This window comes from Euprymna scolopes, chromosome 22 (assembly GCF_053919585.1).
Source record: "Euprymna scolopes isolate OS-2025 chromosome 22, ASM5391958v1, whole genome shotgun sequence".
NCBI lineage: Eukaryota > Metazoa > Mollusca > Cephalopoda > Sepiida > Sepiolidae > Euprymna > Euprymna scolopes.
Genome location: NC_136503.1, coordinates 62,154,755 through 62,179,754, shown reverse-complemented (window position 1 = coordinate 62,179,754; position 25,000 = coordinate 62,154,755). Strand labels below are relative to the sequence as shown.

General features: G+C 34.2%; 1 protein-coding gene across 1 annotated transcript in view; it reads left to right on the top strand.

Moving 5' to 3' along the window:
• Positions 1-1,544: 1,544 nt before the first annotated feature.
• LOC145243718 (polycystin family receptor for egg jelly-like) overlaps positions 1,545-25,000 on the top strand; it is a 144,744-nt gene continuing 121,288 nt past the window's right edge. Inside the window, exon 1 of the mRNA XM_080106771.1 lies at positions 1,545-1,627. The gene's annotated coding sequence lies outside the window, so the exon portion shown is untranslated. The remainder of the gene's footprint in view (positions 1,628-25,000) is intronic.

The following is a 25,000-nucleotide window of genomic DNA, read 5'->3' as shown; positions in this document are numbered from 1 at the left end:
GTCAGTCAAATAACATGTTTCTTCTCCGGGTTATGAAAGCAATTCACTAGAGTGGATGAAAACGGCAGTTCTCACACTTAATTTATAAAAACTGCGTCAATAAACTCTGTTCCTTTTCCCCTTTCTCTTTAACTTGGAGCTCGTCGAAGATTAAATGTGAGGCACTGCTCGACGGAATTCTACTTGCCCCGTTTAGTAAGCGATCTCTTTAGCCGCTTACTCAAATATCTATTGCTAGACCCTCCTTGTCGGCAAATCGCTTTTTTTTTTTTCCCGAAGAGGCCGATCGAAACTTGAGCCTGCTCCATCAAGTTATATCTTTCTGCGTTCTTATCGCATCTCTGTCACAGATCAACTCTGTACTCAGCCATCCGGGACTAACATCTATCGAATCAAGACTAATCTTTAACCTATTTTGATTTTCATACCTGCAAAACTCGACAATCTTAATTCAAAACAATATTTTACCAGTACGGCTCTTAATCCAGAATACAAACATGTATACATACTTCTCGTTAGGGTTTGTGTTTCTTGATAGAAGCACTGGTTAAGTTTGAATAAAATAAATACGTATTAGATACGTTTGAAGCCAAAACAACGCATTGTTACAAAATAAACAAATATTTATTTGGTTGGAAATTTATATTGAAATTTATAAATATATTTCGAAGATACACTTCATCATCAGTATGTATTTCTTTCTTTCTTTTTTGCCATGTTGTTGTTGGAGCATAGAATCAGTAGAAATCCATTTGTTATTTTTACGGTAGTCTTTTCCAATGCCGGAACGGTGCATTGGTCACGCGGAATTCACGTTAGGGTGAGTGTTCCTTGATAGAAGCGCTGGTTGAGTTTGAATAAAATAAATACGTATTAGATACGTTTGAAGCCAAAACAACGCATCATTACAAAATAAATAGATATTTATTTTGTTGGAAATTTATATTGAAATTTATAAATATATTTATCTTCTATCAAGGAATACAAACCCTAACGTGAATTCCGCGTGACCAACGCACCGTTCCGATATTTGAAAAAACTACCGTAAAAACAACAAACAGACTTCTGTTATTTTATGCTCCAACAGTAACATGGCAAAAAAAAAAAAAAAAGAATGAAAGGAAGACATACTGATGATGAAGTCTATCTTCGAAAATATTTATAAATTTCTATATAAATTTCCAACCAAATAAATACCTGTTTATTTTGTAATAATGCGTTGTTCTGGCTTCAAATGTATCTAGTACGTATTCATTTTATATTAATTTCTGCGTGAAAATAAATTAAACACTTTTTTTTTCTTCTTTTTTTCTCTGCGGTTACACAACTATTGACTTGTACATTTACCATTCGAAATTCTCCGTCGAATCCCGTCACTCCGTTATAATAATATATTTTTTTTATAATAGAATAATTGTTTTTCTTTTTAAATCTCACTTCGGTGTTTAAATATTTTTTTTTTTTTGGTTCAGTTCTGTTGACACATGTTTTTTTTTTTTTAAATCAGATAACGATGAGTGCGCCGTCATGCCTTGCCCGGATATTGCCACTTGTGTGAATACGCCAGGTTCGTACGTTTGCCACTGTCCGCTTGGCTACTATCAACAAGACGCTTACACCTGTACAGGTATGTTTTTATTCTCTTTATTTATTTATTGTTTTTGTAAATTGATGCTTTTGGTATTTGTTTTTGGCAACCTATTCTCAATAACTGTTGATCAATGCTTATTTAGCTTTGCGACTAAGACAAAAAAATTTCAAGGTCAAAGTCAAAGCTCAAGGTCTAGATCCGATAAGATGCGAGACTTCGTTGGCTAGAATATAGACTATACTTTCTTGGCCTTCGGGACAAGATCAAAGTGTAGTATCTGATCTTCAGATGCTGCACTTCTATTTCTTGTTCTCTTTCGGAGGAGAAATCCTTCACGACTGAGACAATTTTTATTTTTGTACCTTTTCTCCACATTAAAAAACGACCCTGCTGTCTAACTCTGTCCCGTGGGGAGGCATAGTAAATAGGTACAATATAGACTAAGGAGCGAATCCTTAGAGACGAGAAAAATCGACGTCATTATCAAAAGTATGACTTTTACCTTTTCTGTGATATTCACTTTGGCCTTTGATATAGACATCCCTAAATCGTTAATTATATCTAGATACATATGTATGTAAATTTGATGATATTAAAAATAGTCGAATATATGTGTCGAGATGAGGAATTTAAATATGTTGATAGTTTAACTTATTGTGTTACTTATACATCGCAGTTTATTAGAACAATTAAAATAAAAAATCCAACAAAACGCAATCCCAGAACTAAGCACATTCGCATATATTGTATTTAAAAAAAATAATAAAAAAATATAATAATAAAATAACAGACTCATTATTTTAGTTTTGCAAAAAATAATATATCACAGTTGATTAATTTTTCAAATGAAATAAAATTACAAGTTGTGGCCCAAACTGGTCATCTACTTGTTTTACTTGATACGAACAATCATGTGACGACCGATGCCTAATACGACCATTTGCACTCCACAATAACTGTTTAATTGACTGATTTTTTTTTTTTTTACATAATCCCATTCAATAAACATTGTATAATCATTATAGACAAATCACAACATCGTATCTCATCTCTTAGTTTATCAGTCGAATAATCGTTCACATAGTTGCGTCCCTCAATCCACCAATCGTAATTGACCAATCACAATTTAATAGCTCTTGGTACGTTAATCGATCGACGATGCCTATGTATCTTTAAATCCACCATTCTTAATCGATCAGTCACGTCTTTGCATTTGTCAGTCCGACAATAGAACGTCCAATCACATCGTTGCATATCTCAATCAACCAATTGCCTCCGATCAACCAATCACATTGTTGTGTCTTTCTGTCTACCAATCTTAATCGACTAATCCCTCAGTCTACAAATCGATTGAGCAATCATGTTTTCGTATTCCTCAGTTCTGTTAAACATCTAACACAAAATTTCAAAATGTTTCTCCAGAATGTGGAATCCAATGGTTCTATTTCTTTTACATTATTACTTCTTTTTTTTTTTTTTTTAAATATAATTGTGGTGTCTGTTTTCAGGACAAGCCTCTACAGACAAGAAATACCACTTTACTTTACTTTAGATAATAATATGAGGCCCAGAGCTGTGAAGAGGAATACATATGGAATCCTCATTAATTCTCGGTAGCGCCTGCCAGTAAATTTGTATATCTGCATTTTAAATAAATTATTTCCGATGTATCTCTTTAAATCACAGTAGAGATCTGTTCTTTAGTTCGAAAGATAGTCAAACCAAGATTTAAAAAAAAATAGTATTTCATATATAGATGATGCCGACGCTGAATAGGTTACTGTTTTCTAATATGAACATGTCTTATTATAACACTAGCGGGACTACCCGGCGCTGCTCGGGACCGTATAAACAATGAGAAAATTGAAATTGATTTTGAATATAATTCTTATTCTTTGGAGAGAGAAATTTTTAACGTGTATGTATAATTTGCTATTTCGAGCAAAAGAATATTTTACCTATCCTAGGACGGCTATTACATGTATGAAATAATTGTACCTTTCCTAGGGCAAGTAATTTACAGAATGTATATGAAATAATTTTATATTTTTGGGACGGGTAATTTACAACACATATTTAAAATATATTTACCTACCTTCGGACGGGTTATTTATATACATATATGAAACAATTTAACATACTCTCGACAGGTATTGTACAACATATATGAAATAATTTCTCTTCCCACCAAGGCTACCATGATTTTAAGAAAACTGAAATCATTTTTAGAAGATGGATCATTAGGATTTCCAAATTAATACATAAATACATTGTGTTGGTTTATGAGTTCGCAACCCTTCCTTCCTAAATTACTGCGTTTCTTTCCTTCCTCACTATCGGCACTATTATCGTAAGAAAAATTATGTCATTTTTTGGAAAATGTCTCAGCAGGATTTTACAATTAATGCATAAATACATTGACACCGTTACGTGATTAAACAACCCTTGCTTCATTATCAAATTCCACGTTACTCTGTTTAAATTTTCCCCACTACCTACAACAAAAATTTTTTTGAAAAAAGACATCATTTTCGGAAAATTACTAAGCATGCTTTACAAACAAATAAACAAATATATAGAGAAGCTTTGTGATTAGGCAACCCTTGCTTCACTACAAAATTTCACATTACTGTGTTCTTTCCCTCCCTACTACTGACAGCATCATTTTAAGTAAAATTATAACATTTCTTGACCATAACTCAGCAGGTTTTCCAAATAATTACATAAATGCATTGACGCGAATGATCGTTTGGCAACTTTTACTTTACCACAATTTCAATATTAATATAGATCCCCCCCTATCTACAACAATCACCAACAACACATTAGTAAGAGAAACGATGTCATTTCCGGAATATGATTCCATAGTTATTCCATATTTTTTTAATATGATATTGTGGGAGAGTGCATAGTACCCCAAAATGGACAGTCCCACCCGAAAAGTAAAGGTTTGTTAATACATAGAGAACTCCAGAGTACGTTAAAAAGCAATATAATCATGTGTCTTTCTACTCACCACTACAACTGTGACGTAATTTCCCGAAGTTAACATTGAAAATTCAGAAAATTATTGTTGATCACCTACAGAAACTGATAAATTGTCTGGGTTTATGATTTCATTACAAACACACGAATCAATTGACTCACAATTTATTATTTTTCAAAATTCTTGGTTATGTTACTAATTTCGGCAATCGTTTTTCATAATTTTAACCCACATTATCGCCCCACTCTCTTACGAAAAATAATAACTTTGATGTATTGTCTGAGTTGATTATTTCATAAAAACACACCAATCAATTAACTCACATTTCATCAGTTTTCATAATTCATGGATATATTACTAATTTCGACAATATTTTTTTTATAATTTTAACCAACATTATCGCCCCTACCCTTACGAAAATAATAACTTGGATATATTGTCTGGGTTTATTATTTCATTACAAACACACTCATCAATTAACTCACATTTAATCATTTTCATAATTCTTGGATATGTTACTAATTTCGACAATCATTTTTCATAATTTTGAAGTACATTATCGCCCCCCCCCTTACGAAAATAATAACTTTGATATACTGTCTGGGCTTATTATTCCATTAAAAATACACCAATCGATTAATTCACATTTCACTTTTTTTCATAATTCTTGGATATGTTACTAATTTCGAGAATCATTTTTTGTAACTATAAACCACGTTATCCCCCCCCCCTTACGAAAATAATAGCTTTGATATATTGTCTGGGCCGATTATTAAATTATAAACGTACTAATCAAGTAATAAACATTTCATCATTTTTCATAATTCCTGGATATGTTACTTATTTCGACAATCATTTTTCATAATTTAAACCTACATTATCACCCCACCCCCTTAAAAAATAATAACTTGATCTATTGTCTGAGTAGTTTATTTCATTACAAATACACCAATCGATTTATTAACATTTCATTATTTTGCATGATTTTTGGATATGTTACTAATTTCGACAATCATTTTTTATAATTGTAACCAACATTATCGCCCCTCCTTTTACGAAAATAATTATTTTGATACATTGTCTGGCTTTATTATTTCATTACAAACACACAAATAAATTAACTCACATTTCATCATTTTTCATAATTCTTAGATATCTTAATAAATTCGACAATCATTCTTTATAATTGTAACCCACATTATTGCATTCAATGTACGAAAATAATAACCCTGATATATTGTCTGGGTTTATTAATTCATTACAAACACACCACTCGATTAATTTACATTTCATCATATTTCATAGTTCTTGGATATGTTACTAATTTCGACAATCATTTTTCATAATTTTAACCCACATTATCGCCCTCCCCTGTACGAAAATAATAACTTTGTTATGTTGTGTAGGTATATTATTTCATTAAAAACGCACTAATCGATTAACTCACATTTCATCATTTTTCATAATTCTTGGAAATGTTACTACTAATTTCGAGAATCATTTTTTGTGATTGTAAACCTCGTTATCCCTCCCCCCTTACGAAAATAATAACTTTGATATATTGGCTGGGCCGATTATTAAATTGCAAACGTACTAAGCAAGTAATTAACATTTCATCATTTTTCATAATTCCTCCTCCTCCTCCTCCTCATAATCATCATCATCATCATTATTATTTTAGAGTAGTATTCAGAAGATATGTAACTATGAAACTATAATTTTCATACGTGTATAAATGACCGGAGATATGTTGATGATTAAACTGGGCTATAGTTCAGGAGAAATGGAGGTTAATTGAACCATCTGTAACCTATCAAGTCTTCTATTAATGACCAAATATTTGTAGAGATTTTTTTTTATTTATTAAAGTGAGCTACTGTTCCAAGAAAATAATCCTAGTTTGGAAAAATATTACAAGGGGATACATCTACTGATTTTAAGGTTAGATATAGAAACCATCAGTGTCAATTAATAACCCGTTAAAAGCGGAGGTACCTTACTATCCAAGCACATTTTGTCTCTTAAGAGATATAATAAAAGATTTGTACTAGGAGTGATCGTTGTTGTGTAGAGTTTGAGTTGAAGCTTTTTCAAAAAGTTCAATTTCAATATAAGTATTCCATTCAATAAAAACGTTACACAACTCTACTTGTTTTCTCTGTCCTGAAAAAGTAGCTATTGTTACGTTTTCGAGTGAAAATAAAATATTGAATATAAAAGAATGAAATAGTCATTAACTGTAGGTATGCTTGCTGCAAGACTACAAATTAAAACATGAACCAATAGCTATTACGTTACGCATGCATATTTCTAATTCCGTCTTCGACGTTTACCTGGCAAATTTCATTTTTGTAATTTTCACAATTTTGCACCGATTTTCTCCGGCTAAAACCCAAATATAAAGTTTCGCATGCGTTCGAATGCCCAATATATTAGCTTTCATGTCTGTAGACCAAAACTGACAGAGGAGTTTGGTAGGCCAAAATTTTTAAACATATATATATATACATTACTATATATAGAAAGAGGTTTGTGTTTATTATAACCGTTTTACACAAATATTACGCAAATATGTAGAATATTTGCATGAATGTAATTACACATAAGAGTTGACAAAAGATGATTACCCCCATCCCCCCAACCCCCCCCAGAAAACCTAATAGCGAATGAATTAAAATAAATGTTTAAAAGAATATGCAAAGAAACTAGATATTTTACAGATGAATACAATTCTACAATCCATATACAACAAAGTTGTATTTTCTTTTTAAATAAATAGAAAAAATGGTGTTTAATATGAATATGAATATACAAAAAAACAAACATAAAAACAAATTGATCGGAATATATACTTCCCAATATGCTCGACCCAAGATAGGGAGCATTATAGTCATCCACACACAGTCCTGTTCCGCTATATCACAGCTCATTAGTGGGGCTAGACCGGCAACTATCTCATGCCAGGATTTAAACCCGCCCACCCAAACGACGGTCAAGGCTTCTTAACATTTTGCTATTTGACTTCTTCTGTGCGGGTAGTGAATTAACGATGTTTTGACATCGTGCAAAGGCCTAAGATCGATTTGTTTACGCAAAGAGCATCGCTTAATACGCTAATGGCAGTTTACTTATCACTTCCCAGTATGCTCAACACAAGACAGGGAGCATTATAGTCATCCACATACAGTACTGTTTCTCTGAATGTTTCATTTTCTCTCTCGTCGAAGTTCTCAGAAATCAAGTGGCCATCTACCTAGGCCTAACACTCGATCTCTATATCAGATACATAAATATTTGAATGTTTCATTTATTTTCTTTATCTCTCAAATATTGTGTCAATAAAGAAATTTAGAACAATTTTTCTCTCCCAGTTGATTATTTAAATATGTTATAGCATACTATTCTTGTGATATCTTGGCTGTACTGGATTCCAAGACAAGAATTATTCTTGTCTCGTAGGGTGTGCATCTTCGTGCTATTACCTAAGGTAATATCACCTGGAGAATGTGCATCATTTCTCGTAAATATCAGTGTTGGTTAACCATATCGAAGAGATCTTATTTGAGCCGCGAATACTATGTGATTTGGAATATTTCGTCATAGTTTACTTGTAGGGTAAAGTATCCTCATGCCGTGTTGTTCTGAAAATCCCGGTTCAGAGAGACCTTAGACACTCGAGGATAGTGTCTAGTAAGCACTCAAGTTCTCTCCAGTAGTCATTCAAGTACTCTCTCTCTCTCTCTCTCTCTTTCTCTCTCTCTCTCTCTCTCTCTCTCTCTCTATATATATATATATATATATGTATATACTAGCTGTACCCGGCCACGCGTTGCTGTGGCTCAGTTTGTTAAAATGGAACACATGTGAAAGAAGAGAAAAGTTTGATTCTTTTTTTCAAGAGAATGTACAAATTATTCATTTTTTTAACAGATGTTAAGAAAATAAACAGAAAAATACTTCCATCATTAATTATGCAAAAAAATAAATAAAATGTTGATTTAGTGTTTCAATATGCTTATAAATTACGATAAAACTTGCTGAGTATGCACTGTTTTACGGTTGTTGTAAAAATGGAACGGAAACTTAAATTTCGCTTCATTTTAATCTTTCTTAATTTTTTAATTGTGCCCCCCCCAAACGAATATAATCAAAACAGTAACATTCAACAATTGTACTTTATGTATATAAAACACAAAATGGGTGTTTGTATTACTGTACACATAGATTCAAAAAAGTCAAAAAACAAATATATAACAAATAAATGTTATCAAAGGCAAGATAAGTTACTTTTCTGCCAAACTGGATATATTTTTTATGTTTTTATTCAATGTAACATATTTATTTAGCTCGAAAAACATACAGTGTTTACCGATGTATTCGAAAATTCAAGATGGCGTCTCACACCCTCTTTAACAATGTAAGTATGGAAAAAGGTGTTATAAATAAAAAACTATACAAAATACTATTAAAAACCCGTCGAATATATGTCAACCTATGTCACGGTAACATATATTGAGCGAGTTTTTAACAGTATTTTATCCGTTTTTTTTTATTTATAACATCTTTTCCCACACTTACCGTGTTAAAGAGAGAATCAGACACCATCTTGAATGTTCCAATACATCGGTAAACACTGTATGGTTTTCGAGCTGAATAAACATGTTACATTGAATAAAAACACGAAAAATATATCCAGTTTGGTAGAAAAGTAACTTATCTTGCCTTTGATAACATTTATTTGTTATATATTTCTTTTTGGACAACTTTTTCGAATCTATGTGTACAGTAATACAAACCCCACAAAATATTTATTAAAAAAAAAATTTAAAAAAAAAAGAAGTTAATAGCGAAAGGGAAATAATTCCATTTTTAAACGAAAAAGTCAGTTTACCTAACTTACTGTATTAATGCTATTTTTTTTAAGCAAGAAAAAAAAAAAAAAAGGTAAATATCCAGATACGCTACTACAGAACACCGACCACTCTAATTTGTTTCTTCATAGGTAATTGAGGTCGCTGACAACGAATCTGACAGTCAAACTTGGGGCAAATTTACCGTTTGCATGGTATTTACCCCTGAACCCACGAACTTCTTTCCACCATTTTGCAGCATCCGTTTATGCTACGCGCATGCACGCTGTAGCATAAACGACGGCTTCACCAAGCAAACTATGTTGGGGGAGGGGATTTTTTTTTTCCAGGACATAGAATTTTCTAATTTTCAAAAATACATTATAGCGCTTTTTGGGTGGAAAATTTAAAATTAGCTGAAAAAGAAATAAAATAAGAAAAGGAAAGCACACCAAGTTGGAGTAGGGGGGGGGGTAATTTATCTGTTTTTTTTTTTTACCTGGAACATCGAATTTTCAAATTTTCCGTAAGTAACGCACCGACATTTACCAATTAGAACACCATTTAACATTTTCTGAAGATTTTACTTTGTACATTGGGGGCGGGAGCGGGGGGGGGGGCGGATGTGATGTTGGCGCGCGCGCGCCCCAACATCACATCCCCCACCCCCCCAAACAAATTAGAGAGGTCGGTGTTCTGTAGTAGCGTATCTGGATATTTACCAAAAAAAAAGTATTTAGGTTTGGCTATAAATTCCTAAACTCATTTCACCTTAAATAATTTAGGTGACTGAAATAGGAATCTAATTGAATCTTTAATTTCCTGATTAGTATCCGATAATTCATTTTTCTTCGAGTTATATCGAATACATTAATACGGACTTTAGGGGCTTTTTTCGTAATGTTACTATAAAAATTATTTTTTATTGTTACAAATTACGATGCTTTAAAAAAAAGCAAAAATAAATTCTTGCGTTTTTTATTTACTACTGAAAACCATAACTTTAGTAAAGGTATTTTTTGTTTAAACAAAATAAAACATTTTCACCAAGAGTTAAGTAAAAATAATTAGTTCATTATATTCTGCGATCATTATTTGAAAAATACTGCAATTTTCATTAAAATTCGTTAATTTCCTGATTTTTGGTGAATTTTTAAGTAAAGGGAGGAATCAAAATGTGTATACACTTTGAGCGTCGGCATTCATTTTTCGACCACGTGTGGTTAATTTAAATTAAAGTTCAATCACATGGTTACATTATCAATAAACCCATTGAAAATTTACCGATATTGTAAACACATTCTGTTTACATTAAGCCTGTGGTGTTTTTTTAGTGATGCAATGTTGTCAACTGAGATTTAAAAAAAAACCGCGAGATCAGGAGAAAGAAATGTCCAGAAAATCGCTAGCCAGTTTGGCAGAAAAGTAACTTATCTTGCCTTTGATAACATTTATTTGTTATATATTTGTTTTTTGACAACTTTTTCGAATCTATGTGTACAGTAATACAAACCTGTGTACAGTAATACAAACCCCTTCGGGGAGATTGGAATGCTACCCCACCTAAAATGTACTTGGAAAAATCGATTTTATAGTGAGATTTAAGAATGGTTAGTCGAAAAACAGGTGAAAAACAAAACAAATAATCAATAAATAATTGTTACCAAAGGCAATAAATGCTACTTTTTTTTACTTACATGAATGAGTTTATTTTATGTTTTAAAGTATTTTCAAGCAATCTAATGCGAGTGTCTGGGTGCCAAATACCTCCAGATTTTCTAGAATTTCCCGCTAGATTGTAAACGAAATCTCCAGATCTAGCATGAAAACCGCTAAATTGTAACACTGGTCACGTGACAGGAAGCGGTAATAAATAATTGTCCCTAAATAAAAAAAATCGCCTCTCGGTAAAAAGAAATCCACCTATTTATCATAGAAAAATTAAGTATAATGTTATAATTAAAAAGGAATATATACAAACACACATGGATATAGTAAACATATTATACCAAAACGTGGAAGCCATCCGTCCAGTGGTTTTTTAGACAATTAACTCCGAACGAACCAACATTTACATTTTTATATATATATAGATATATATATGTGTGTGTGTGTCTTTCTCTCTCTCTCTCTCTCTCTCTCTCTCTCTCTCTATATATATATATATATATATATATATATATATATATATATATACATATATATATATATGTGTGTGTGTGTGTGTATGTATGTATGTGTAGGAAAACGCAGCTTGCACTTGTAACATTTTAGAACACTGTGTCTTAAATGGAAATTGCAAGGTAAACTGTATCATCATCATCATCATCATCATCATCATCATCATCATCATCATCGTCGTCGTCGTCGTCGTCGTCGTCGGCGTCGTCGTCGTCGTCATCATCATCATCATCATCATCATCATCATCATCATCATCATCATCATCATCATCATCATCATCAGTTTTACAGACTAGCACGTGTTAAACGGCATCCAAATTACATCTTAAAGTATTATTATTGATTTATTCATACTAAAATTTATTCTCGCCAAACAACAGCTCCAAGATGGCGAGGCAGACCAATAATAATAACGGTTCTACGAATTTGCATGGGCAAAAATAATGTTTAAAAACTTCACATCAAACTATTTAAGCATCAGTTGACGTCAGACGTCATTGTACAGCCCGTGGAGACGCATACTAATGTTTCACCAGAATGTTGAAAGCTTATGAAGCGACACCATCATGGCTATTAAAAGGCGATACAAGCTTAATAGTTAAAAGCACAGAAACCAAAAACCCTAGCAAATATCGCCCAATATGCTGCCTAACCACGACTTACAAGCTGTTCACTGGATTAATAGCTGACAGCATATATGACCATCTTTCATCCGGTGATTATCTTGAGGAGGAACAAACAGGATGTAGGAAAAACTGCCTGGGCACCAAAGATCAATTGCTCATTAATAAGACCATTTTGGAAGATTGCAGGAAAAGAAAAAGAAATCTAAATATGGCATGGATAGATTATCAGAAAGCATTTGATAGTGTACCCCATTCGTGGATACTAAAATGCCTTGAATTATATAAAATCCACCCGACCATACGAGAAATTTTAGCTGCCCAAATGAAGGAGTGGCAAACATCCATTACCTTAAACCATAACGGGGGAAGGATATCCATCCCAAATATAAGAATAAAAAAAGGTATCTTCCAAGGAGACAGTTTATCTCCTCTACTATTTTGCCTGTCAATTGATCCTCTAAGTAAGCTTCTAAAGAACTACCAAGGTGCTTATAATCTAAGTTACAGCCGCCAAAGAGAATCCTCCAAGTTAATAAACCATTTATTTTTCATGGATGATCTTAAGCTTTATGCTAGCTCGGATAAGGATTTAGATAATCTACTAAAAATTGTCCACACTTTTTCTAATGACATCAAAATGAAGCTCGGACTGGATAAGTGTGCTATGTGTACTCTGAAAGCTGGCAAGAAGGTATCTACTGAAAATATACAGCACGATGAAAATAGTGTAATCAGAGAACTGGATGAACAGGAAACATACAAATACCTCGGCATTGATGAAAATGAGTCCATCCAGCATTCAAAGATGAGAGAGAAACTAAGCCAAGAATATTTACGCCGGGTAAGAAAAATCTGCAAAACTGAAATCACAAACAAGAACAAAATTACGGCAATTAACCAACTTGCCATGCCAGTACTAACATATAGTTTTGGCAGTATTGACTGGCCTCAGAAAGACATAAATTGGCTTGACACAAAGACAAGGAAAATGCTAACCTTGTACCGAGTTATTTATCGAAATCAGTGCATGCCTCGTTTGTACCTACCCAGGCGAGAAGGAGGTATGGGGCTCTCGGAAGTCAATCATCAACACAGAGCCACAATCGTCAGCATAGGTCAGTACATAATAAGTTCCTGTAACCCCAAGCTTATGAAAATTAAAGACCATTATCAGAATCGAGCAAGTAACACAACATCTATAACACAACTTGCCACTCATTTTGGAAAAGATTGCCTTACAAATGATACTGAGAACCCAAACAAGCCTGCCACTGACATAGCCCAGAAAAGTCGGAAAAAATACACTAGTCAGTTCCATAGTGTTAAAACAGAAGAATGGACCAACCATAAACGGGCAAAATACCTACCGACTGAACTATCCCAACAATATATTGATAGGGATGGTTCCCTGGACTGGCTCAAAAGAGGATCCCTCCATTACGACCAAGAGAGGTTGATATTGGCTGCACAAGACCAGGGCCTCATGACAAACGCCTTCAAAAAGATGTGTGGTCTAAGCAACAATAATAAATGCAGGTTCTGTAGCACTGAGGTTGAGAGTGTGGGCCACCTGATTTCTGGTTGCAAAGTCCTACTTGGAGACGGTTATTATACAGATCGCCATAACGGAGTTTGCAAATACCTTCACTGGAAGATATGTAAGAAACTCAACATTCAGTGTAGTAAAAACTCCTGGGAACATACACCCGAACGAACAGTTGGGAATGACAACTACACTATTCACTATGACTACATAATCCCTACTGCTACATATCTTGAAAATGCAGCTGTTAAACCAGATATAGTGATTTGGGACAGAGCAAACAAAAAAGCGACCGCAATAGAGGTCAGTGTACCCAATGATACAGGGCTTAACAGAGTTGAGAGGGAAAAGATTACAAAGTATCAAGGACTTATGTATGATATGAAACGAAATTGGAAATTAAAAGACGTTTCAATTATACCAGTCATCATAGGAGCAACTGGGCTTATGAAAAAGAACTTTAAAAAGTACATAGCAAGCATACCCGGTGAACCAAGTGCAAGTGAAATACAAACGATTGCACTGAAAGGGACGGCTAGAATCCTGAAAAGATCTCTTGGTTGGACTCACTAAAATAGGGGTAAATGTCAGACATCTGGTTGGATGTCCCATCCCCTAGAAGAAAAAGTTTAAGAAAAATGAAAAAAAAAAATAGTTTAGTGTATATCCGTATCCGATATTGGCGGATATTTCCTAGTTAGCATTCACAGTATTGTGTAGGCAGTCAATTGGAACCAAATGGACAGTGCCAACGATCGCATTATCTGACAGGTTTTGCGAAGCATGGAAAATCTCAGCACATTCTGCTTAATTAATCTTGTATAATTGTGTGGACGGCAGATGACTCGTAAATTGTTCGTTTACCACCAGCTTCGTCAGGTGTCTTTAGACGTTTTTTTTTTTCCTTTCTATATCTTTGTCAAAAGTTGACAAGTTTTATTTTGTACAATGATTGGGGAGTATAAGGTTTCCAAAACGTATTGTTAAAAAAAAACTTCTATAGTAAATAGCTAAATATTGATATGTAATGTTGAAACACTGGTCTCTGTTGTAATAATAATTTAGTATAGACGTGGCCCATCTTCAAGCTCAATAAAGATACGGAAACCGTGGATTTGCTAAAAGTCAAAATGATAACTAGTAAAAGAGAGTCATGAGCCAGCCGTGAAACTACACACACAAGCCAAATCTTTATCTCGGCTTTACTTCTTCTGTAACCTTACACACGTGTTAAGTTATTATAGGTGCTACAGGGCTTATGCAGAAGAACTTGAAGTCCTACTTAACTAATATTCCTGGTGAACCAAGTGCAAAAGAGATCCAGACAATCGCACTTAAGAGAACAGCAAAGATACTAAAAAGAGCTCTCGGTTGGTTTCAATAAAAAGCAGGGCAATGTTGGAAGAAAGTTAACATGTCAACAAAGACAAGATTAAGTAAACTCCATTTTATTTTAGTGAAACAACAGACATTTATTTACAGGTACTTTCGCCTTGTCGCTTGTTCAAAAGTCTTCTCATACTCCAATGGGCGTAACAAGACCTTGCCGTGTCGAACGCGTGGTACTTCGCTCCTGTCCAGCCATGTATTTCCCTTGGGCCACCTGTGTGTCACGTCTATTTCTGCCCTTATTAACATCAAGGGTCCACGTTTTTCTTTTTTTATAATATTTTTCTTTTCTTTCTGCCGTAACGTCACGTTGCATACGGCTCGGTATGTACACACGTTGGCTGTTGTTAGTGCCATACGTGCGTTGTTACTTTGTTAAACTTCGCACTAGTTATACTATGAAAAACATAAATAACTCAAAACGATCTAATCGGACTGATTTTTACTTCGTGGTTACTGTTATCAAAGAGCATCAGATCAATAAATAAAATTTGAAAAGCCAGAAGATGAAATTCCGTCAAATTTTCATATGATCGAAATTTTTGCGGTTAAAGTACTATAATCTGCGAGACTTCACTGATTATAATTTGGGCCAAATAGTAGGCCTCTATAATGAATAGACTCGAAGTTACGATTAAAATTAGAATCTATTCAGTACCATTTACCGCCAAAATTTGTCATGTCTATCTAAGACCATGCGGTGCCACCGTTGTATGTTGTCATTTGCTTCTCCTTCGTCTTCTGTTTTTCTTATTATTCTGGCTGTGTCGTTTTGGCGATTGCTGAGAGATCGAGCACTGGTTCACACGAATAAAAAAATATAACAACACAAACTCGCAAGAAAAAACATAAACTCCGATACATTGTGTATAGATCAGTTGTACTTTAGGTATGTGTGTGTGTGTGTGTGTGTGTGTGATAGCATTGCGGAAAACGATACCCCAAACGCTAACGTCCACGTGTTAGTTAAATTGCAGTGCATCAACTAAGACCCAACGAATAAGATTTTTCTATCGAGACAATTATTTTCGTTCGCTTGAATTCAGGTCATCTCAGATCTGCTCGATCTGTTGCGAACCACAAACTGTCGTCAACTGTCGCAAGCTGTAAACTGACCTAAATTAACTCCAAACTTCTAAATATATTAACATCCGGAATGGAAATCCTATGTTCAGTCTTTTGTCTTAATCACCGCTACTCTACACTTGATAAGTAAAAAAAAAAGTGATATTGATTCTACTAGACAGTAGTGCGCTTTGATGAATCATCTCCACCCATTATTAAAGTTTTTTTTTTTTTTACTTCCAACTACTTTTTTCTTTTTTGTGAATCCCTTCCTATCACTCCTCAGGATCCTGACTCTGTGCAGGGAGGTCCATAATATGACATTTATACTGATACATCAACTACTAAGATATGAAAACTTAGCTCAAAACATATTCTTGTCGTACGGCAACCCACAAGAGGCTACAATTGCTGAATCTAAACGCGAGCGGAAACAGACTATTAGAAAAGACAGAACAGTCAGCACTTCTGCTACAGAATAATCCGACAAGGATGCTACATGCACGAGCCTTCAAGACTCGAATCGAACCCAGGAGCCATTTCAGAACTCACAAAACAACTACATGATCACGATCATTTTCCTAAGCGATGGACGAACATCAACAGTAATATACTTGTAGAGCTATGTGCCAGGTGAGCACTGTTAATAGATACTAGCGGGACCCGTGGAAATTGAACAGTAGCATCTTTCATATGTAATATATTTCTGCTGGGCATTCTGCGGACGTTCAGCGTTAATGGAGACCCGGCAATATTATTTTAGCCCTTTTGTTAATACTGTCAAAGTATTTATCTAAGTAATTTGATTATTGTAGTGTCAGAATATATCTAGTTATTACGGTTTATCGCCAGTGCCCTTATAGGAATCTATGACATATTTCCATTGGATTGACGCCCGCCGCGAACAGAAATCCCACGGTATCATTATACCATCTTTAGACAGAACAGATAATACCCTTGGATCCTAGCCAGAAGACCAAGAAGATATATTTATTTTCACATACGACCGAAAAGCGATATCACATTTATTATTTTAATTTTTTTCTTACATTGCGTCTTCGGTAATCAGGAGATCTTATTTACTAAAGAGGGGGCGATAGAAGGTGATAACACACTTCGAACATTAAATTAGAATATATCTATTTACTAATTTAATGTTCGTAGTATCACCCTCTATCCTCCTTCTTAATAAATAGGATCTCCTGACCGAATATTCTATAATCTGGAAACAGTGACACACACACGTACGTTAAAGATACTATGGTATTAGTAGATAGGGGATTGGGAATGACTTCAGTTTAGCTAAAGTTTGATATAAAGGCAAAATATCTGATTGGTAATTATAAGTGTTGCTGAGCATATTCCCGGTAAATATTTATGTTATGCAACGTCTGTTAGTCTGAACCAAACACCTCCGTCAATTTTTCGTCTACAAACTTAAAACTTGATATATAGAGGATTTGAACCCGTGGAACAAATTCGATTTAGTATTTAGTCGTTTAAAAATTTTTCTAAAGGATCAAATTTGAAAGTCATTGCAAGTTGGCAGACGTAAGTCGACTAAATGCGCAAGTATACATTTATACGTTCAAGCAGGTTAAAATTAAACTATTTATTATCCATCTGATGATAGCTCAAACCGTAAGAGTAAGACTAGAGTACTAAATGTTTTTATTTCTATTCTAGCTGATGGAACCCATCTATATATATATATATTTTTTTTTTTTTGCTTTTAAAATCACTATAATATATACATGGTACAATATAATAATCAATTAACTATTTGCTCTATAATGATAAATACGAAAAGTGGACCGCGTTTTTCCACACACACACACACACACACACACACACACACACACATATATATATATATATATATATATATATATAGAGAGAGAGAGAGAGAGACAACGAAATACGTGTCAGTGGATAATTATATTTTTAAAACAATACATATGCCGCTCGCTATGTGAGGGCACCAAATTGGTGAAAGGGAAAATCATTCCAAACTCGCATTTAGGTAAAAATGTACTTTCGTATAAATAATTGCATTTATTCAAAAAATATCGCAAACAAACATACACACATTTTATATATATATATATATATATATATATATATATATATATATATATATATATATATACATATATATACACACACACACACACACACACACATATATATATATATATATATATATATATATATATATATATATATATATATAAAGAGAGAGAGAAATAAAGGGACAGAGAAAAAGAAAATAAAGAAGCCGACACGTTAAAAGGAATCCGACTGTTCTGGTTTTGACCCATATTCAATTGGCCAAAGTTTAGTACTTTCCCCAACCTGACTTTTTTGTTTTATTATTATTATTACACACCTGTAAATATGCTATTATTCACACCGAGTTTTTCTTATTTTGATATTATCCACCCACACACACGCGCGCACGCATACACACACACACGCACGCACACACACACACACACACACACACACACACACACACACACACACACACACACACACACACACACACACACACACACACACACACACACACACACACACACACACACACACACACACACACACACACACACACACACACACACACACACACACACACACACACACACACACACACACACACACACACACACACACACACACACACACACACACACACACACACACACACACACACACACACACACACACACACACACACACACACACACACACACACACACACACACACACACACACACACACACACACACACACACACACACACACACACACACACACACACACACACACACACACACACACACACACACACACACACACACACACACACACACACACACACACACACACACACACACACACACACACACACACACACACACACACACACACACACACACACATTGACAAAACAATCAGTAGAAATGCATCCGGTTCATCGTTGCATTAAACTACATAAAGTGCGTGATGTGTGGGATTGGTCGTAAAAGTACTGAATGAATTTGGATTTGGAAAACATGGTCAGACGTATTGTGTGAAGCCACACCAAATTTGGCCTCATTAAATTCTATTCACATTTGTTGACACATTCGATTAGTTGGTCTGTCGTGTGAAGATTTATTTTTCTACACTAGTTCTACTAAGTTTTAATAATCAACAAGTAAATTTATTTATGGAATTAGTTTGTGGTCTTTTAAAGTTGTACAGGTAAAAGTTTTATCTACTCCTGTTGAAATATTTTGATTTTGATGAAATTTCACACATATGTACTTCATGTATCTGGCTGTGTTTTTAGATAGGTTTTGTATTGGAATGATAAATATCAATGAGCGATAATCGAAAAATTCGATTAAAAAAAAAACAACAGATGATTTTGACCAAAGTTAGCACCTTATACAGCTTAATATCACAAGTACATTTAAGAAGTTTTATTACCACACAAGCAGAAAGATACTTTTTTTTTAATTTTAAATTTAAATTAAAGCCATTATCAACGAACAAGCAGAAAGGCCAGGCATATAAAATTAACAAAAGGTGCATTGATATGATAGAGGGGCGTTCGAAATTAATGTTTCTGTTTAAGGCATAATTGAACCATAAGACTTGACTTTTGCATTTTAAACTTTAATTCAGGCCGTTATATATATATATATATATATATAAAAATAAGTTTATAAAATGAACAGTAGCTTCTTTACAGTGCAATGTAGACTACAATATATTGTAGACTAAGTCATTGCAGGGAGGCATGTGAAGCTTTCTGCGATGCTCCGAGGGGTGGGGGGGAGGTTCACAACTAGAGCAGGCAATTAATCGATTTGCTTTTAAAATGTAAAGTTTCACCCGTTTCAATGAAACGTGATTAGTTAAAGTTCAGAATAAAATCACGTTTTCTCTTAACGGTTAATTTAAAAAAAAAAAATCTTCTGAACGCTATTAAAAGTTAAATTCTTCACTAGTTTGGAGACGGAATGCGTTGTTGTGATAAGTGATTTTCTCTATTAATTCGCACTTTTTATTTTAAGATTCAAATATTAATAACTACATTTTATTTCAGTATTTAATTTATGTATTTCTGTTGTATTAAATGCTAGCTTTAATTTTTTTTTTTTTTTTTTTTTTCTCGTCCATAAATGTTTATCTACCAAGTTGATCTTAAATATTGTATAATCAATCCATTATATTATCATTTTCAGTCCCCCACCCCTAATTTCTGGCTCCCATCTTATCTCGCAATTACTTATAATCGTCACCAACTAACTTCGGAAGAACCCCCCCCCCATCCGATTTTGTTTTATATCATAAGTTGCTTAAAACGTGATTAGTTAAAGTTCAGAATAAAATCACGCTTTCTCTTAACGGTTAATTTAAAAAAAAAAATCTTCTGAACGCTATTAAAAGTTAAATTCTTCACTAGTTTGGAGACGGAATGCGTTGTTGTGATAAGTGATTTTCTCTATTAATTCGCACTTTTTATTTTAAGATTCAAATATTAATAACTACATTTTATTTCAGTATTTAATTTATGTATTTCTGTTGTATTAAATGCTAGCTTTAATTTTTTTTTTTTTTTTTTTTTTCTCGTCCATAAATGTTTATCTACCAAGTTGATCTTAAATATTGTATAATCAATCCATTATATTATCATTTTCAGTCCCCCACCCCTAATTTCTGGCTCCCATCTTATCTCGCAATTACTTATAATCGTCACCAACTAACTTCGGAAGAACCCCCCCCCCCATCCGATTTTGTTTTATATCATAAGTTGCTTAAAACGTGATTAGTTAAAGTTCAGAATAAAATCACGCTTTCTCTTAACGGTTAATTTAAAAAAAAAAATCTTCTGAACGCTATTAAAAGTTAAATTCTTCACTAGTTTGGAGACGGAATGCGTTGTTGTGATAAGTGATTTTCTCTATTAATTCGCACTTTTTATTTTAAGATTCAAATATTAATAACTACATTTTTATTTCAGTATTTAATTTATGTATTTCTGTTGTATTAAATGCTAGCTTTAATTTTTTTTTTTTTTTTTTTTTTCTCGTCCATAAATGTTTATCTACCAAGTTGATCTTAAATATTGTATAATCAATCCATTATATTATCATTTTCAGTCCCCCACCCCTAATTTCTGGCTCCCATCTTATCTCGCAATTACTTATAATCGTCACCAACTAACTTCGGAAGAACCCCCCCCCCATCCGATTTTGTTTTATATCATAAGTTGCTTAAAACGTGATTAGTTAAAGTTCAGAATAAAATCACGCTTTCTCTTAACGGTTAATTTAAAAAAAAAAATCTTCTGAACGCTATTAAAAGTTAAATTCTTCACTAGTTTGGAGACGGAATGCGTTGTTGTGATAAGTGATTTTCTCTATTAATTCGCACTTTTTATTTTAAGATTCAAATATTAATAACTACATTTTATTTCAGTATTTAATTTATGTATTTCTGTTGTATTAAATGCTAGCTTTAATTTTTTTTTTTTTTTTTTTCTCGTCCATAAATGTTTATCTACCAAGTTGATCTTAAATATTGTATAATCAATCCATTATATTATCATTTTCAGTCCCCCACCCCTAATTTCTGGCTCCCATCTTATCTCGCAATTACTTATAATCGTCACCAACTAACTTCGGAAGAACCCCCCCCCCCATCCGATTTTGTTTTATATCATAAGTTGCTTAAAACGTGATTAGTTAAAGTTCAGAATAAAATCACGCTTTCTCTTAACGGTTAATTTAAAAAAAAAAATCTTCTGAACGCTATTAAAAGTTAAATTCTTCACTAGTTTGGAGACGGAATGCGTTGTTGTGATAAGTGATTTTCTCTATTAATTCGCACTTTTTATTTTAAGATTCAAATATTAATAACTACATTTTATTTCAGTATTTAATTTATGTATTTCTGTTGTATTAAATGCTAGCTTTAATTTTTTTTTTTTTTTTTTTTTTCTCGTCCATAAATGTTTATTTATCTACCGAGTTGATTGCAAAAATAGATTACCTAATTGTACTCATTTTTAGTTCGTGGGAGGGGAATCTATCACCATACTTTCCCTTAAACAGGTCCGTTGGACTTTTATTAAGTACAATACTTAATAGTTATTTTTTTTATTTTATTTTATTTTGATTTTTTTTTTTTTTTTTTTTTTTTAATGGAGAGTAGAAAACGCATTGTGGATGCGTTATCGGCAGCTCCTGTTACTCTCGCTTCTTCTTATTTGTCCCTCAGTCCTCATTTTTAAATGAGTGATTTTTCTGACAAAGGGAGAAGAAAAAGCTGTTTTCTAGGTTGGCAGTATTTTTGCGCGAACAGTTGGCAGAGTTGGTGGAAATTTTCTGTTTCTATGTCTATCCTTGTAGCCATGTCACTAGTAAGGGTGCTGGAGGTAAACGTTTTGTCTGGGCTGACGTTATCCGCCTGATAGTCAGGGACCCGAACCTTGGATTAACCACTAAGGAGGCTGTCCTATCAGCAGGTGCAAAGTACTGGGGCTGCTGTATTGCCATTTGGTGAATGGAATCTGGACCATGCAGTAGCTTCTGGTGGGGCCTCTCGATGCCATACTAGTGGGTAATTGTTACGGCTTTACCTTATCATGTGGTACAAAAAAAAAAAAAAAATTCTTCGTTTCTTTTTCTCTCTTAGTTTCCCCTCTCTGTCCTGCTCTAAGTAAATCTGTCGACCTAGTCCACAAATTCCAAAATTTCATCATGACAAGTTTCAAGAAAAAATACACGATTAAACCCGGTTCTCCAACTTCCAACGTAGACCCCTACTACCATGTCTCCTTCTCCAACATCAGGGGTCTACGTTCTAACCTTCCAGAGGTTGAAACCCAATTACAGGAGACTAAACCAGACCTTTTATTTTTAAGTGAAACTGGCATTGGACAGGCTATTTCCCTTGATGAGTTTGCAATTACAGGATACTCTAACTTAACTTCTAAATCTGACCCCCAAGATCGCCATGGGCATGGAATATGTGCCTATATTAAAGATAGCTTTCCATGTGGGAGGGACATCTCCAGGGAAGATCCTAACTTACCTTATATGTGCTTCCGGGTTGCTTTAGCTCACACTACTGCATTTATATTTACTCTCTATCGCCCCCACAACAGCGGAGTTACTATCTTTCAAAGCATATCTGAGAAAATTGACCAAGTCCTTTCTACTTATCCTGCAGCTAACATTCACGTATGTGGAGACTTCAATGTTCACAACGTCGAATGGTTGACCCACTCAAACAAGACCGATGATGAGGGGAGGTTCTGTCATGATTTCTCCATTGCCTATGACCTCACTCAGATTGTTCAGGAACCTACCCGTGTGCCCGATAATGACGGCCAGTATGCGAGCCTACTAGACCTTTTTCTCACAACTTGCCCTGAACTATGTTCAGTTTCTGTTCTGTCGCCTCTTGGATCTTCCGACCACTCTGTTGTATCAATTAAGATAAAAATGAAATGTAATAAGTCCCCAGACGTACCTCTTCATCGTACAGTATATCGATACACTAAGGCTGACTGGGATAGCTTCCGTACATTTATATCTGATCTACCTCTGCATTCCATGTTTAAAAAGGATGTGTCCTCTATAGTATTAGACCTAACTGAATGGTTAATTGTAGGTATTGACCATTTCATACCCTCTAAAAAGTTTCAGCAAAAACCTAACAGCCAGCCATGGTTCTCTCCAGAATGTGCTGCTGCCATTGCGCACAGAAATCACTTTTTCCACTGCTTCAAACGTAATAGATGTATGGAAACTAAAGCCGTTTTCAGGACTGCCAGCAACCATTGTAAGAAAGTAATAAGGAACGCAAGAAAGTTGTATGCTCAATCTGTTAAGTCCAAAGTAGCTGAGCAGCGGCTTGGTTCCCACCAGTTTTGGCAAATAGCAAACAGAATCCTGAACAGAAGCGTGTGCTCCATCCCAACTATTATCAATGGATCTGAGGTAATCTCGTCAGCATCAGACAAAGCCAAACTCTTTGTCAAGAACTTTGCAGCTAATTCTACCCTTTGCGACCAAGACCGCCAACCCCCAATATTTCCTCTTGTATCAGAAAACACGCTATGTGATATACGTATATCTGTACGTGATGTTGCCAAACTAATCAAAAACCTTGATTCCAGTAAAGCAACTGGCCCTGATGGTATTCCAATCATAGTACTCAAAAAACTTCAACCTGAACTAGCGCCCATACTTACAAAACTGTTTAAACGTTGTCTTAAGGAGAATAGTTTCCCATCTCCCTGGAAAATCTCATCAGTATGCCCTGTATTTAAGAATTCAGGTGATCGCTCATCCCCCTCTCAGTACAGGCCAATAAGTCTCCTGTGCGTCATGAGTAAGTTGCTAGAATCTGTATTAAATACAGAAGTAATCAAACATCTCAACAAAAATAACCTTCTTAGTGACACTCAATATGGTTTCCGTTCTGCTAGATCTACAGCAGATGTCCTTACAGTTATATCGCATAGGATTAGCAAATCTCTCGACGGTGGCAATCTTTCTAGGGCAATTGCTCTTGACATATCTAAAGCCTTTGATAGGGTATGGCATAAAGGTTTACTTCATAAGATCGCTAGCTATGGTATAGCTGGAAAAGTCTTCTCAATTATTAAATCATTTCTTTCTGATAGATTCATAAGAGTAGTAGTTGAGGGGCAAAAATCAGAAGCTCACAATATTAATGCCGGTGTCCCTCAGGGATCCATCC